We start from the raw sequence: 15,085 nt of genomic DNA, 5'->3' as shown, positions 1-15,085 counted from the left end.
GTGAAAAATGTTTAACATTATTAGGGAAATGCAAATCAAAACTACAATGAACAAGTTGGGCCATAAATTTAAAAAAAGAAATAGAAAACAACAAGTGTTGATGAGGATGTGGAGAAACTGGGAGCCCTCATATATTGTTGGTGGGAATGTAAAATGGGGGTCACTCAGGAAAACAGTTTGGTGGTTCCTCAAAAAGATAAATGCAGAATTACCATGTGATCCATTAATGCCTCTCCTAGATGTATATACTCAAAAGAATTGAAAACAGGTATTCAAACAGAAATTTGTACATGAATGTTTGTAGCAGCACTATCCACAAAAGCCAATAAGTGGAAACAACCCAAATGTCCATCAGCTGACAAACAGATGAACAAAATGTGGTATATCCATACAATGGAACATTACTCAGCCATAAAAAGGAATGAAGTACTGACACATGTTACAACGTAGATGTACCTTATGTATGAACATTATAATGAGTGAAAAAAGCCAGACACAAAAGATCACAGACTGGATGAGTCCATTTACACGAAACATCCAGAATAGGCAGATCCACAGAGAAAGACAGATTAGTAGTTGCCAGGAGCTGGGGAAAGCGGGATGGGGAGTGACTGCTTAATGGGTCTCTTTCCCTTAGGGGCAATAAAAATGTCTTAGAACTCGTTAGACGTGATGGTTGCACAATATTGTGAATGTACTGAACGCCACTGAACGGTACACTTTAAAATAGTTAATGCTTAGTTTTATGTTATGAGAATTTTACCTCAATTTTTTTAAAAATCTCTTTTAAAAATAGTAAAGATTAGCTTTTTACCAAGGGTTAGACCAAGAAAGGAAAAGAAATTGCTGCTTCTCTTGCCAACCCATCCGTCGAATTCAGGAAGTAAAGCTCCCAGCAGAGCATCGCTCAATTTACACAACAGAATCCAGGGGAACCGAAGCTCGGACTGCCCCTGCGGGCAGAGGAGCCCTTTTACGTGTTCTAAATTTACTGAGTACCTAATTGTGCCAAACACAGAAGCAAGCACCTCACAAACACTGTTTTAATTGTCCCAACACTCTATTAAGTACAATTAGTAGCTCTCCTGGCAACTATATGAGGGTTACAGGTGTAAGATCTTACTGTAACGTCTAATTTTACAAATAAAGAAACCACCTCAGGAAGTCAAATGACTTGCCAATGATCACATCATCCTAAGTCTAATCACCAGGACATGAATCCACAATGCAACAAAAAGACCTAAAGGACTTATAAACTTGGAACCACCTGTAACAGCCACATTTAGCAATAATGGATGGTGCAGACACAAACTCTGCAAACAGTCCCTTCCTCGTTAATCTGATAATGCAGAATCCAACTCTATTTTCCACTATTCCTTAAACAGCTCTTGACCCAGCCAGTCTGTCTGGTGTTTCCCAAATATAACATGCCGTAGAAAGTGCTCCATGTCATGCCCGAGCCACTCCTTCATACTGAGAAGGACATTTCTCTTTACTCCCCACGCCATCAGCCACCTCTCAGTAACCTGAACTTTTAAGCTTTCCAGACCACACCAATCAGTAAGTCTGGCTGACCACGTGGCCTCTGGGATGTCAAAGGCCCTAAGCTGTTAGTAGAGGCTACGTAGTGCATACAGTTCAAAATAACTGGAAGCAAAGAAACAGAACCAAAGTTCCGTGACTTTTTATCTGGCTCTTAAGTCTAACGATTAATTAGATCACGAAATATGGAAAGGCAAAAGACTGAGCTGATGGTATAGTTACCAGATTCCTATCTCTGATGTGTTATGTACTAATTCTGGCTTTATTTTCTCCTTAACGCGGAAAATCTAACATTCAAAGGACAACTGTCCAATCTATGTAAATGTTTTATGTTCAACAGAAGCCAGGGAAACATAACTTCCCCTCTACTCCTACGTGAGGAATTTACACCTCCTAAATGCCTATAGGCTTGAAGTTACTCCAGCAAGTCCAAATTGGAACAGTCCTATAGCTCAAAATAAGAAATACTAGCTTTTGACGTATCTTATGATTGTACACATTTAACTGGTAGAGTAGTAACTGAATCAAACATTTCCTTAGCTTATACACAATACGCAAACACACTAGTGGGACAACAGCACCTACTACGTAAGTGTCCTTGAAGCATATAACTCAGGCCCGATAAAAGTGAGAGCTATAATGAGCTCTAATTGGTAATTTCAATAATTAACTTCTTTCGAATGGTCCAAATTGATATACGCTAAGTAGGATCAATATAGAGAGAGGGTCTAGTGTCGATTATTTCGCTTGTTTCAACCAAATTCATCCAGTTTAAGCTTTTAACAATATTCTTCAGAGAAGAAGTAGATAAACTCCTCCCAAACAAAGAGAACCTGGATTTGAGTCACTTTGATAAATCATCCCGCCCCACTCTCCTTTCAAGCCACTAGGTTTATCACGGTAACACCACAACAGTCCTCTTTTGAGCCAGTCTCTTTATGAATAACTTCTTCTTCTTCAAGGATTAATGCTTCCCTGACGGCCTAAATGTTAATGCTTCAGCCAAAGAGGCCTCAGCACATCCCAAGGTACTTTACACCCAGAAATCAAGTTCACCCCTTTATCACGCCCCACTCAGGCCTGGGCAAGAACTCAAAAGAGCCACCTCAAAACATAACTTGATAAACGGTTTACGATATATATCTTGAAGATGGACTAGCATCAACAACAAATTTGAGGAAGAAGATGAAGAATGCTAATCTATTCTCTCTAATCGTTTTTTGTCCCCCCATCCTTGAAAAGCCAAAACCATGGAAGCACCATTCCCTCCTGTCAGACGACATCTGGCTGGATCCTCTTTCTACTTTTTAGGAAAACCCAAGACTGTCAATGAAATTATGCTAAGCAACTTAACTATCACACTTTTCCAAAATGAACACTCAGTGAGATACATTTCCAATCGAATCTTTTTAAAGGAACTTCATGTGATCCAACATTATTTTTCCCAGTTACAGAGATTATATTCTACATAAAACAGTGGTGAGCTGACAGGAGTCAGGAAACCTGTGTCCTAATCCTGGTTCTGCAAGCTAAGTGAACCTGGACCAGTCATTAACATTTCTGAGCCTCAGTTTCAGCATCTTTTAAGTATAGTCACAAATTAAATGAATGGCCAAGACCTTATGATTCCATGACTATCATGAATATAAAGTCATAGTAATGACTTCTCTCTCACCTTTAATTTCTAAAAAAAAAAAAAAATCCTCATCCATAAGTTTTAGAAACAATATAAGTTAAGTCAAAGCTGTAATTTAGAATAAGAAAACAGACTGACAGCTAGCCCATCTTCAGAAATCCAGCACAGAAGGAAATGAGCAATTGGATCAAAAGATCTTTCAACTCTTTTCAACATTTCTTCCACAGACCTTTAACGAGAGTGGCAGAAAACTCGAGGCTTGTTTCTCTAACTTTTATTTCACCTGTGAACCACTGGGACGAAGCGATAAAGACCAATGAAATAATTTTCTGCTTGCCATTTGAAGCCTGCCTTAGTCAAGTTCACAGATAAGCCACTGTCCCAGAGCAGTGGTTGGGCAGCAAGTCCAGCTGTCCAGGAACATTATGGAATCAAAGGAAGCACACTCTCCTCCTGTCAAGAAGCCAGCTCTTACAAACAGAACTTCTAACAAAAGCTGAGCTAAAGTGCAATCTTACGTACTTCGCATTTATTTACTCGTACATCTTTTTATTCTGCAAAGGAATTATAGAAACTCACGGGTCTCTAGTGAAAGTTTCCACAACTTTTTCGTATGTAAATTATTTAACAAAATCTCACTATCTGAAGAAAGGCTGAAAAAGAGAGACTGAGCTCTCTGATGCCTTAAGTTAGAGTTGTTGTTTACTTTGGCAAGCCATGCTGTGGTAGGTGCCCCACATATAAAGTGGAGGAAGATGGGCACAGATGTCAGCTTAGGGCCAGTCTTCCTCAGCAAAAAGAGGAGGATTGGTAGCAGATGTTAGCTCAGGGCTCATCTTCCTCTAAATAAATAAATAAATAAAAGTTGTTGTTTACTGACCCACTCAGCAACCGTGCAGGTATGCCGGAAGGATTAACACTATCTGCTATTGAACGTTTTAAAAACACCTTCAGTTCCTCACAAGATTAGGATTCCTCACTGCTAAACTTACAAACTTCAGCGTTCCAATAGATTCTATTAGATGTACAGTAGCCTTTGTTTTTCTTAATTGGTCATTGATCCTTAAGACGCAAGGGCAGCTGAAGCAATTCCTTAAATGTCAGCCTTTCCATGCCACCTGCTAGCCCTTACTAACTCAATGCTCTCCTGCCTTTACTTTTCAGTTTTTCAGAATGAACATGACCTTTAAGATGCTGGCATATTGCAGCACTGTTTAATAGCAAAACTGAAACTATTCAACAACAAGGGACCACAAGATAAATTATAATGTATAATTAAAGAATATATAGTATTATATAGTCATGGTATATATAGTAATATAGTATATCTATACATCTCTCTATATATATTATATATAGGATACCTATATTATATATGATAACATATCAATATAATGGAAACCAATGCATCTATCAAAAATTATAGCACCAAAAACATCTACTGGCAGTGAAAGGTGTCTATGATATACTGCCAAGTGAAGACAAACTGGAGCTAAACCGTGTGGAGCAAAATTGACTATATTTGTTTTAACAATCTTTATTTCTCCTGAAGACCCTTAGTTAGAATTTCTAATGATCATTATCTACTGATAAGCCAAAAGAAGCTGATCAAAAACCTAGTTTATAAATAAGCCAATTCCCAGATGTAGCAGGAGTAACAGTAAAAACAACATAACTGTTGCTATCTTTCGTATAAAAAAAGATTTATATATGCACATGTATGTGTATGTTTGTGTGTATACTGGAAAAAGTCTAAAAGGTCATACATAGACCAAGATGTTGACGGCAGTTATCTCTAGGTAGAGGGCTAAGTAATTTTTATTTTCTTCTTTTTACTTAGCTGCATTTTCTATAATAATCAAATGTAATTGTTATATAATGTTTTTATAAAGTTTAAAATTCAAATCAAATTATATTCTGTAAATGCTTAGTTCAACAGAATTACACTAGAGAAGCCCCCATGTGGTTATTGCCACAGTGCAATGGTCTGTTTGCTTCAGTTAGCCTTTAAAGCCTGGGGTAGAAAACACTTACTAAACTCAGGCTTTCCAGAAGTGAAACGAAATAAAGAACTGAACCTATCCTACCGCTTCTGGAGAAGCGGGCAGCCACTGCCCACTGCATTCTTAGGCGTCAGTCCATTTCTCCAAACCTGAGACCAAAGGAATCCCGGGGAAAACACAGAAACAGGACTGACAAAGACCACAAAGGACAAAAGGGTGGAGAGAGGGGGACTGCTGTGGGTTTTCTACCACTCTCCCGCAATACCCAGTACTTGGAGAGGAAGAGTAGTAAAACTCAGCATGAAGAGATGGCCTTTGTTCTCGTTCTGAGGGCTGTTTATACCAACCAAGTGCCTTATCATCCTGATTACTCCTCTAGCATGCTGAAGATTCAGATAGACTCCAAGCTCCCACAGACTTCCCTCCAAACTGGGTCTTCTCTGGAGCCTTCTACTCAGATTTTATTTAAATACAACAGGGCCACTTTCAGTGAGTTAGCTGACACTATATAACGTAAGAAGAATTCAGGAAGCATCTACTGAAAATCATGAGGACGGCTGTACCATTTTATACGGAATTGCTTGTCTGCTGGAATCTACTTATTCCTTCCGACGAGGGCTACTCAGTCTAACAGGACCAGAGAGGCCACCTTCGGCTCCAGAGGGCCTCTTGGCCTTTAAAAGCCACAGTCCTCTGTGTCATACGCTATCTGACTCACAAATAATTGTCACCTTCACTGAGAATAGGCATGACACTGTATCATGACCAAGACCTCAATATAAAGTATTTTTAAGTAAGTTTAGTCATTAAGTAATAACTGTGATCTCACATTTAGATACTGTATAAACAAAATCTGTTCTTTGAATCTTTATGTAAAGCAAACTCCCCTGATTAACTTAATAGAAGCCTTAAGAATCTTTTCGGAATGCAAACATCCCCCTCTACTTGAGCTATTTTTGTAAATTTATATTTTCTTACACCAGGTTTTCTTAAGAGTGGGCCACACCTGTATTCTGATAGACTGGCAGCTTCTAACTGGGGACAGAATGTGTCCAAGAAACCAGACGAAAATTTTAATAGACAGGCCATGTCATAACATTTGTTCGATAAGAGCTATTCAGATACTACCTAAATGTGCTTAATCTTGGGAACTTGGTCCATCAGAAGGCCAGTGTTAAAGCTGTGAAATTCCTCTTTCATTTAATTCAAGTGATAACCAAGTGAAGAAACAAACAAAATAGACACTCTCTCCATGAGCAAAGGATTCTAAAAACGGTAGCTGTTGAGTAAGGTATGGGCCCGGAGCATTGCAACGGGAAGGCTGTCTCTGAACTACGGCAGAACTCCGGACCAAATCACATCTAATGGGAAGCCTCAATCGGAGTTGTAGAAATCGGGGTAACAGTGTTTATAGGAGCCATCTCAGACGCAACACATGCCCTCAGTTTCTCCCTTCTTCCTTTGCACAGGCTCTAGGGATTTATCCTACTTACACCCCAGCAGCACAACTCTCACGCACCCCATCCCCTGGACTATGGCATGAGACACTAGCTCTCTGTGTTGCCTCTTTTCTTGTCATCCTTAAAGACAAAGAACCCTGGTCCAAGTTACTTCGCTACCTCAATTCGCTCATCCACAAAATGGCAATAGTAATAGTACTTAACCAGCGATTAGGATATCAAATCCTTACAATAGTTCCCGGCACATAATTAACATTATCTATGAGTCAGCCATTATGTTTTATTATTATTACTGTTTAGAACAATGTTTGATATAAAAGCACTATATATTAGTATCATTATTGTTAAGTATCTGATTGCTGATTGTTATATAAAGTGAGAATAATAACAATAACATAGAAAACTTTTTAAATTTAGAAACCTTATGAAAATTCTACGTTCATAGTTCCTGACTACTTGATGACTAACAGCACTCTCACCAGAAGGCCATTTTGAGGATGGCACCTTCATCCTCTTACATCTATTCCTCTGTTGTGACTTTCTCTCACTTAGACTTCATTTTCTAAAACTCTATTGTTCTCTTACCATCTAATTTAAATGGGCCCTCCTTTACGAAGCTTTTTCTGAGGCCCACCTTCTAACACACTAATAACTTACATTTTTATTTTGTTTATTTCACCTCTGTCCCCAATTAGAATGTAAGCTTTATGACGATAGGGATTGTTATATTTTATTTATGGATGAATCCCTGTGCCTAGAATAGTACCTGGCATAGAGCAGATTTTCAGTAAATATTATTGAATGATGAATATGCGATCTGGCCTATCCCAGACTTCTTGTTAGACAAATAAATCCCTATCTGTTTAAACCACCATGGTCAAGTGTTCTGTTACTGATAGCTGAATACATTCTCGACTGTTAAAGCACTACAGAACAGTCACAGAATATTTGTTATTATCCCTGTTATTGCTGTTACTGTTATTATAAATTAACCAGCACTTGTTATGTTCTAGGCACGAAGCTCCCTATTTTTAGCATATTGCTAAACAAGCCGCATCTTTTTTAACCTTTACAGTAATTTCTGAGGTACATACCAATTTTATAGATGAAGAAACTGAGGCTCAGAGAAGCTAAATAACCTGCCCATGGTGACACAGCCAGGAAACGCCAAGCACAAGCTGTAAACCCAAATTTCCGACTCCTGTGCCTACACTCTTACCTAGTACAGCACACTGCCGTGTCTGTGAAGTACCCACGGATAAGTCTCCTCTCCTGAAAACAACCATAAGCTCTACAATTCAGGGATCTTACTTTCCAAGCCATAGTATCCACCAAAGCAATTAATTTGTTAGGCCCTTAAGTATCTATTCAGTAAACAATTGTTAGGGACACAGACAAGTGAATACCAAACCCACTTGGGAAATCTGAAGGGTTTTTCTCTTTTTTTTGAGGAAGATTAGCCCTGAGCTAACATCCGTGCCCATCTTCCTCTATTTTATATGTGGGGCGCCACCACAGCATGGCTTGATAAGCAGTGCGGAGGTCTGGGATCTGAACCAGCGAACGCCAGGGCACAAACATCAGTGCACAAACATAAGTGCTACACCACCAGGCCAGCCGGGGAAATCTGCATTTTTATAAAAATGAGATATCAGTATACAATGTACAATAATTAATTTACTACACTTATGAGTTGCCCCTTTCTTTCTCTTGATTGCAGGGATTCTCCTTCTGCTGTGGTTGTATTTGCCACTCAAGCATCTGGAATAAAAAAAGGGCCCCCTAAGGGGCCAGCCCAGTGGCGTTGCGGTTAAGTTTGCACAATCTGCTTCGGCGACCCAGGGTTCGCCAGTTCGGATCCCAGCTGTGGACAGGGCACTGCTTGGCAAGCCATGCTGTGGCAGGCATCCCACAAATAAAATAGAGGAAGATGGGCACAGATGTTAGCTCAGGGCCAGTCTTCCTCAGCAAAAAGAGGAAGATTGGCAGCAGATGTTAGCTCAGGGCTAATCTTTCTCCAAAAAAAGGGCCTCCTAACAAATTAAATGATTGGTGTCATATGTATGTAGAGCTAATGATGGATTATTTTCAGTGCAAATCAGTAGGCTTTCTGCCACGTATGGTAACCCCTAGGCCCTTAGGAGCTTTGGCTCATGCAAAATAATACCAATCTCTAGTCGAGTGAGACAAGTAAATAGACACACACACACACACACACACACACACACACAATCTGCATACACATATATACATTAAAAACATATGTGGAGAAGGCAGCCAAAAACTGAATGGACACATGAAGAGAGGCTCCAGTACACGCACTTCTCTTTTCCTTGCCTTCTGCTCCGTGATCTATAACAGTTTCCTGTAATAGACAATAAGTAGAGAGGTGTAAGCAGCTGCGGATAGATGAATGAACTGTGTGATGCTGAAAATCTGTGAACTGAAGTACCTCATACATGAATTGAAATAAAAAAAATTCCCCTCCTCTAAATAGTTGTGAACAAATCAAAGGGGAAAGAAAAGAGTTGGAGGGAAAATGAGACAACGAACAAAATGTGGTCTGTGTGACACATTTATAAAACTGATGGCCTGTCAGCAAGACACCAATGAATATTTTTGCAGGATAAAAATGGCAACCCAGTGTCTAAAAATAAACCACTGTGCCGCAGACCTGTCTGGTTCAGCTACGCCACTGGAATACAAACACCCTCGCTCACTAGGACATTCTGACTCAAGGTTTCCCAAGGAAGGAAAAGCCAAATGTTTTGTTAGCAAGAGAAGCAGTTATGTTCTCTATATAATATACATCTGAATTTAAGTTTAAATGATTTTCATTTACTAAAAAAGGTAAATGGTAATAGCAATAAACCATTAACTCCCCTTATGTAGAAGAATGTTTCCTTCCAGCCCAATTACAATAAAACAGAGCAGCATTATGACCATCTCGTGATAATATCCGAAAATCACAATTTAAAAATAAAATTATAAATTATTTCTGAGCCATGTTGACTTGAATGACAGACCTAGTCAAAATGCTATCTCCAAATGAATCTGGAAATGGGTGAAAAGCCTATTACCTCATTTTGCATCTGAACTCTACAATAAAAAGCTGTTAGCTAAAATGCGAAAGTGAATTTACTGTCCTTCACAGGCAGCACTTAAATTCATCAAATCCATTCATCTTACTCAATGCTGCCTTATGTAGTTATGATTCTGGTCTTAGCTAAATGGTGATTTCAATTATAAGAGTTACAAACCTCTGGAAGGCTCTTCCAGAACATTTTGATTGCTATCATGCCACCATTTTTAACAGCAAAAACTCTATTTCCAAAACAATAAAATGTAAATAAATTATACTTGATCCTTTATGACCACACCCAGTTGGAATAAATAAGGGGAAAAAAAAGCCCCAGACAGAGCAACATTTCAGGGACCAATGAAGTTTTTTACAACACAGTACAACAAACACTGCCTAATTCTTGATGGTATTCAGTTGTGCTACTCATTTCACAGTAAACAGCTACACATTAAAAAATATATATCCATGGGTACAAAAACAGGCACACAGACCAATGGAACAGAACTGAAAGCCCAGAAATAAAACCACACATCTACAGACAGCTAATCTTTGACAAAGGAGCTAAGAACATACAATGGAGAAAGGAAATAAATGGTATTGGGGAAACTGGACTGCCACATGCAGAAGAATGAAAGTAGACCATTATCTTTCGCCATACACAAAAATTAACTGAAAATGGATCAAAGACTTGAAGGTAAGATCTGAAGCCATAAAACTCCTAGAAGAAAATATAGGCAGTACTCTTTGACATCTGTCTTAGAAGGATCTTTTCAAATACCATGTCTACTCGGGCAAGGGAAACAAAAGAAAAAATAAACAAATGAGACTTCATCAAACTAAAGAGCTTCTGCAAGGCAAAGGAACCCAGCAGGAACAACACAAAACGACAACCCATAAACTGGGAGAAAATATTTACAAATCATATATCCAACAAAGGGTTGATCTCCAAGATACATAAAGAACTCAAACAACTGAAAACAAAAAAACAAATAGCTCGATCAAAAAATGGGCCAAGTATATGAACAGACATTTTTCCAAAGACATACAGATGGTCAATAAGCACATGAAAAGATGTTCAACATCACTGATCATCAGGGAAATGCAAATCAAAACTACACTAAGATATCACCTTACACCCATTAGAATGGCTATCATCACCAAGACAAAAAATAACAAATGTTGAAGAGGATGTGGAGAAAAGAGAACCTTCATACACTTCTGGTGGGAATGCAAACTGGTGCAGCCACTACAGAAAACAGTATGGAGATTTCTCAAAAAATTAAAGATAGAAATACCATAAGAGACGTATGCACCCGTAAGTTCACTGCAGCATTATTCACAATAGGCAAGATGTCGAAGCAACCCAAGTGCCCATCAACTGATGATTGGATAAAGAAGATGTGGTATAAATATACAACGGAATACTACTCAGCCATAAAAAAAAAGAAAATATCATCCCATCCGAAACAACATGGATGGACCCTGAGGGTATTACATTAAGTGAAATAAACCAGACAGAGAAAGACAAAGACTGTATGATTTCACTCATATGTGGAAGATAAACTAACACATGGACAAAGAGAACAGATTAGTGGGTACCAGGAGGAAGGGGTTTGGGAGGTGGATACAAGGGGTGAAGGGGCCCATTCATATGGTGACTGACAAATAATAGCGTACAACTGAAATTTCACAATGTTATAAGCTATTATGACCTCAATAACAAATATATTTATATAATCCTACAATATACATCCATATACTTCCTCCAATGCAGCTTGCATCTCAATCTAAATAACAGCAAAGTTTCCTAATGGGGAAAAAAAACCCATAAAAAGCCGTAAAATAAAAACAATTTCACTTTTAGGAGTACTTATTATCATCTATCCTATTTTTATAGCAGGCATCACAAACTTAGCAACAGTCAAAATAAAACTCTAGATTCCCACTTCAAGCTTGCTCCTCTGTCAGAATCCCCATGGGACCACCCATTTATTCAGCTGCTCAAGCCAAAAGCCTAGAAGTCAGCTTGGATCCCTTTTTCCCACATCCTGTATGCAATCCATTCACATGACCTATCTACTCTCTTTCTCAAATACATACCATATACAAGCACTTCTCATCTCCTGAAGCACCATACCCTAGTTCAAGGCACCACCATTCATATCTCCCCTAGATGATCGCAAGGCTCCTTAATGTCCATCCTGCTTCTACCCTTGGCCACTCCAGTCTATTTACCATCCAGCAGCCAGTTATCTTTACAAAAAGTACATGACAGCACATCACTACCCCTCTTGAATTCCTCCAGTGACTTCCTATTACTCAGAACAAAGAGAACCAAAGTTCTTTCCATGTCCTATGGGATCTTTCAGGACCTCATCCATGCCCACCTCTTCTACTATCATTTTCCCCTTACACTCTCCACCTAATCACACAGCTCAGCCACAGGCCTTGCCTTTTCTCAGACACACCAAACCCACTCCCACCTGTGGGTCTTCCCACTTACTTGTCCCTCTCTCTGGAACTCTCTCACCCCAGAGCTTCACAAGATTGGCTCCTTCTCATCAGTAAGGTCTCCACTCGACAGTAAATCTTCAGAGAGACCTCCCTGACCACCCTATCTAAAAAACCCCCACCACTCCACTACTCACATCCCAGTTACTCTCCATCCTCTTTATCCTTGCTTTATTCCATCAGAGCACTTATCATCTGTGATTATATCGTCGATGGGTCTAGATGATTACTGTCCATCTTTCCCTACTTGAATATAATCTCTAGTTTCTGCTGTATCCTCTCAAAAACCCAATGTTTAAATCAGTCATCTACAGCAGCCAAAAATACAAACTCAAATACCAAAGGAGCCAGGCAGGTAACATAAGCGAGTAAAGCAGGCAATTTCCAGCTAGTGTGAAATGCAGGCCCAGTACAATGGCTTACTATTTTTTAAGAGATGTCAGATATACAACTTTCTAGATGAAATCTTCCAGAGAGAAATAAACTAAGGAAGGACCTGCTTAATTTTTAAGCAGAATTTAGAGAACATAAAGAGGGCACAAGACAGTCTCTCCAACTAGCAAAAGATTCTCAAATTAAGAAATAGCCTCAAGGTAAATATCAAATCAAGGGTTTGTCCCTAAAATCTTTTGTTGAGACTTTGGAAAGATTTATGGTATTGCCTAGTAGACCCTTCCCACCTATACAAAAGACTTCCAAGAATCTTAAGAACCTTGTCTCATAACAGTCTGATAGATCCAAAGCAAAGAGAAGTTTCTTGGAAAGGAATTGTGGACGTGGCTTTCGGGACATAGAATCAACCCACAGTAAAATTCATAGAAAACCCCCAACATTTTTAAGATGCTTGCAGTGCTAAAAGTACCACCAGCTTGAACCAAAAGAGAAAGAAACAGTTCAAAATGAAAAAAAGTGTCTGGGGGGGATCCCAACTTCATATAGATAGGAAGCAGGTTGAAAAAGCTGTTCAGCTACAAACATCACTTATTCCCTTCAAAAAAGAAAAGCAGCAGAGGAGAAAGCCAAGAGATCAAAGGGTAGAGCTAAGAGTCTCAGAAAACAATCAGGAAACAATTCCCAAGGAGGAGAACTGGGCGCAAATCAAGGAACATTCTCAATATGTGGAACAAGAGAACTGGCAACACGTGCCCAGCTGGATTTCAAAATTGCTATGGACCAGAGATGGCTATGTTCTCATTCTTCCTCTTTTTGAATGAGAGTATCTACTGCAGTTTTCCTGTCCCTGTCTCACCAATGTATGCTGGGTGTGGGCAGGTGGGGTGGTAGAGGTAGGCAACTTGTCATCTTAGTTCACAGACCTCTAGATCCTAAGAAGCTAGACCAGAGCAGATGTGCCTGAGAACCTTCATGTGCATCTGGACTTTATTTAAATGATAAGATCCTAGACTTCAGGTTGATGCCATAACGGGATAAAACTTCTGGCGGAGGGACAAGTGTATTTTGCACGTGGAAGAGAAGAGAATTGCTGTGCTCAGATGGCTGACTGTAGTAGGTCCTTTCCAAAGATGACTGCAACAATACTTCCCATCTTCCACCACTTTGCCATTCTTCCACCACAAGGTGGCATCTTTTCTGTTGATTCTGGGATGGTCCTGTAACTTACTTTGACCAACAGAATGTGGCAGAAGTTAACACTGTACGACTTCCACGTCAAGGCTTTAAGATACCTTGCAACTTCAGTTTTTCCCTTCTTGGCACAATCTCAGTGCCACGTAAGGAAGCTCAGTCTACTCTAGTGAATGATGAGAGACCATCTGGAGAGGCCATCTGGAAGAGAACTGAGGCTCCCTTCAATGAGTACCAAGGCCCCAGACATGGAGGCGAGGCCATCTTGAATCTCTGGCCCCAGCAGAGCTAGCCTAGCCAATACCATGTAGAATAGAGAAGAGCTGTCTCCACTGAGGCCTGCCCAAAGTCCTGATCCACAAATCTTTAGCAATAAAACATTTAGTTGTTTTCTTAACCCACTGAGTTTTGGGACAGTTTGTTATATAGCAATAGATAAACAGTGGGGGGAAAGGCCAGTCTGAATAATGCAAATGTCTGAATTTTTCAATTTGGAAAAAACACATTTTTAATACTTTTAAATATTCAGGGTGACTTTTAGGATTCATTTCTTTATTCACCAAATATTTACTGAGCACCTAATACGTGCCAGGCACCGTTCTAGGCCCTGGGAAAACGGCAGTGAATGAAAGGCCTGTGGAGCTTATATTCTAGTGAGAGGAACAAGGAGAGGCCTTTAGGGAGCTGCTCTAATAAGTAAAATGGTTCCCGATTTTGAAAGTTAGTTTTTGCCAAATAACTAAATCTAGTTTCAACTTTCTTCTTGAAATTGTTACTTGAATGCTTTATCACAGTACTAGGAGCTATTTTTAGCCCAGCCTTTCTTTACACTGAGTTAGAAGAAAAACAAGGTCAAGATGATACAAGACCACTAGTAAATTTTGTGCACCTGAATTTTCAGAGATCTTCAATGTACTAAATTTATTCACTGATTTAGAACATTAGCCCTTTCACACCTTTGCTCCTGCTGTCTCCTCTTCCTGGAGTGCCCCTCTCCCGCCTTCTTCACCTGGAGGACTCCTGTTGTCCTCATCAATCATCCCACTCCAGGTGCTTCTCCTCCCACTGCATCCTGCACATACATATAGCATAGTATTGCGTGTACCATATTATAATTTCTTATTTCTTTGTTTAATTGTCCCCACTAGATTGTTGGGTCCTCCAGGGAAGAAACCTTTCTTCCATTCCTAACATAGAAATCTACATGTAATAGTAAATGAACGATAAATATCTGGTGGACAAATGAGCCTTAAAATGTTGATTAAAT

General features: G+C 39.4%; 1 protein-coding gene across 4 annotated transcripts in view; it reads right to left on the bottom strand.

Annotated features, from left to right (window-relative positions):
* The window catches only part of HSD17B12 (hydroxysteroid 17-beta dehydrogenase 12), a 270,866-nt gene that overhangs the window by 118,302 nt on the left and 137,479 nt on the right, over positions 1 to 15,085 (bottom strand). The window lies entirely within an intron of this gene.

Source organism: Equus przewalskii, chromosome 11, assembly GCF_037783145.1.
Source record: "Equus przewalskii isolate Varuska chromosome 11, EquPr2, whole genome shotgun sequence".
Taxonomy (NCBI): domain Eukaryota; kingdom Metazoa; phylum Chordata; class Mammalia; order Perissodactyla; family Equidae; genus Equus; species Equus przewalskii.
The sequence above is the reverse complement of the archived record's forward strand: the minus strand, read 5'-3'. Positions and strand labels throughout refer to the sequence as shown.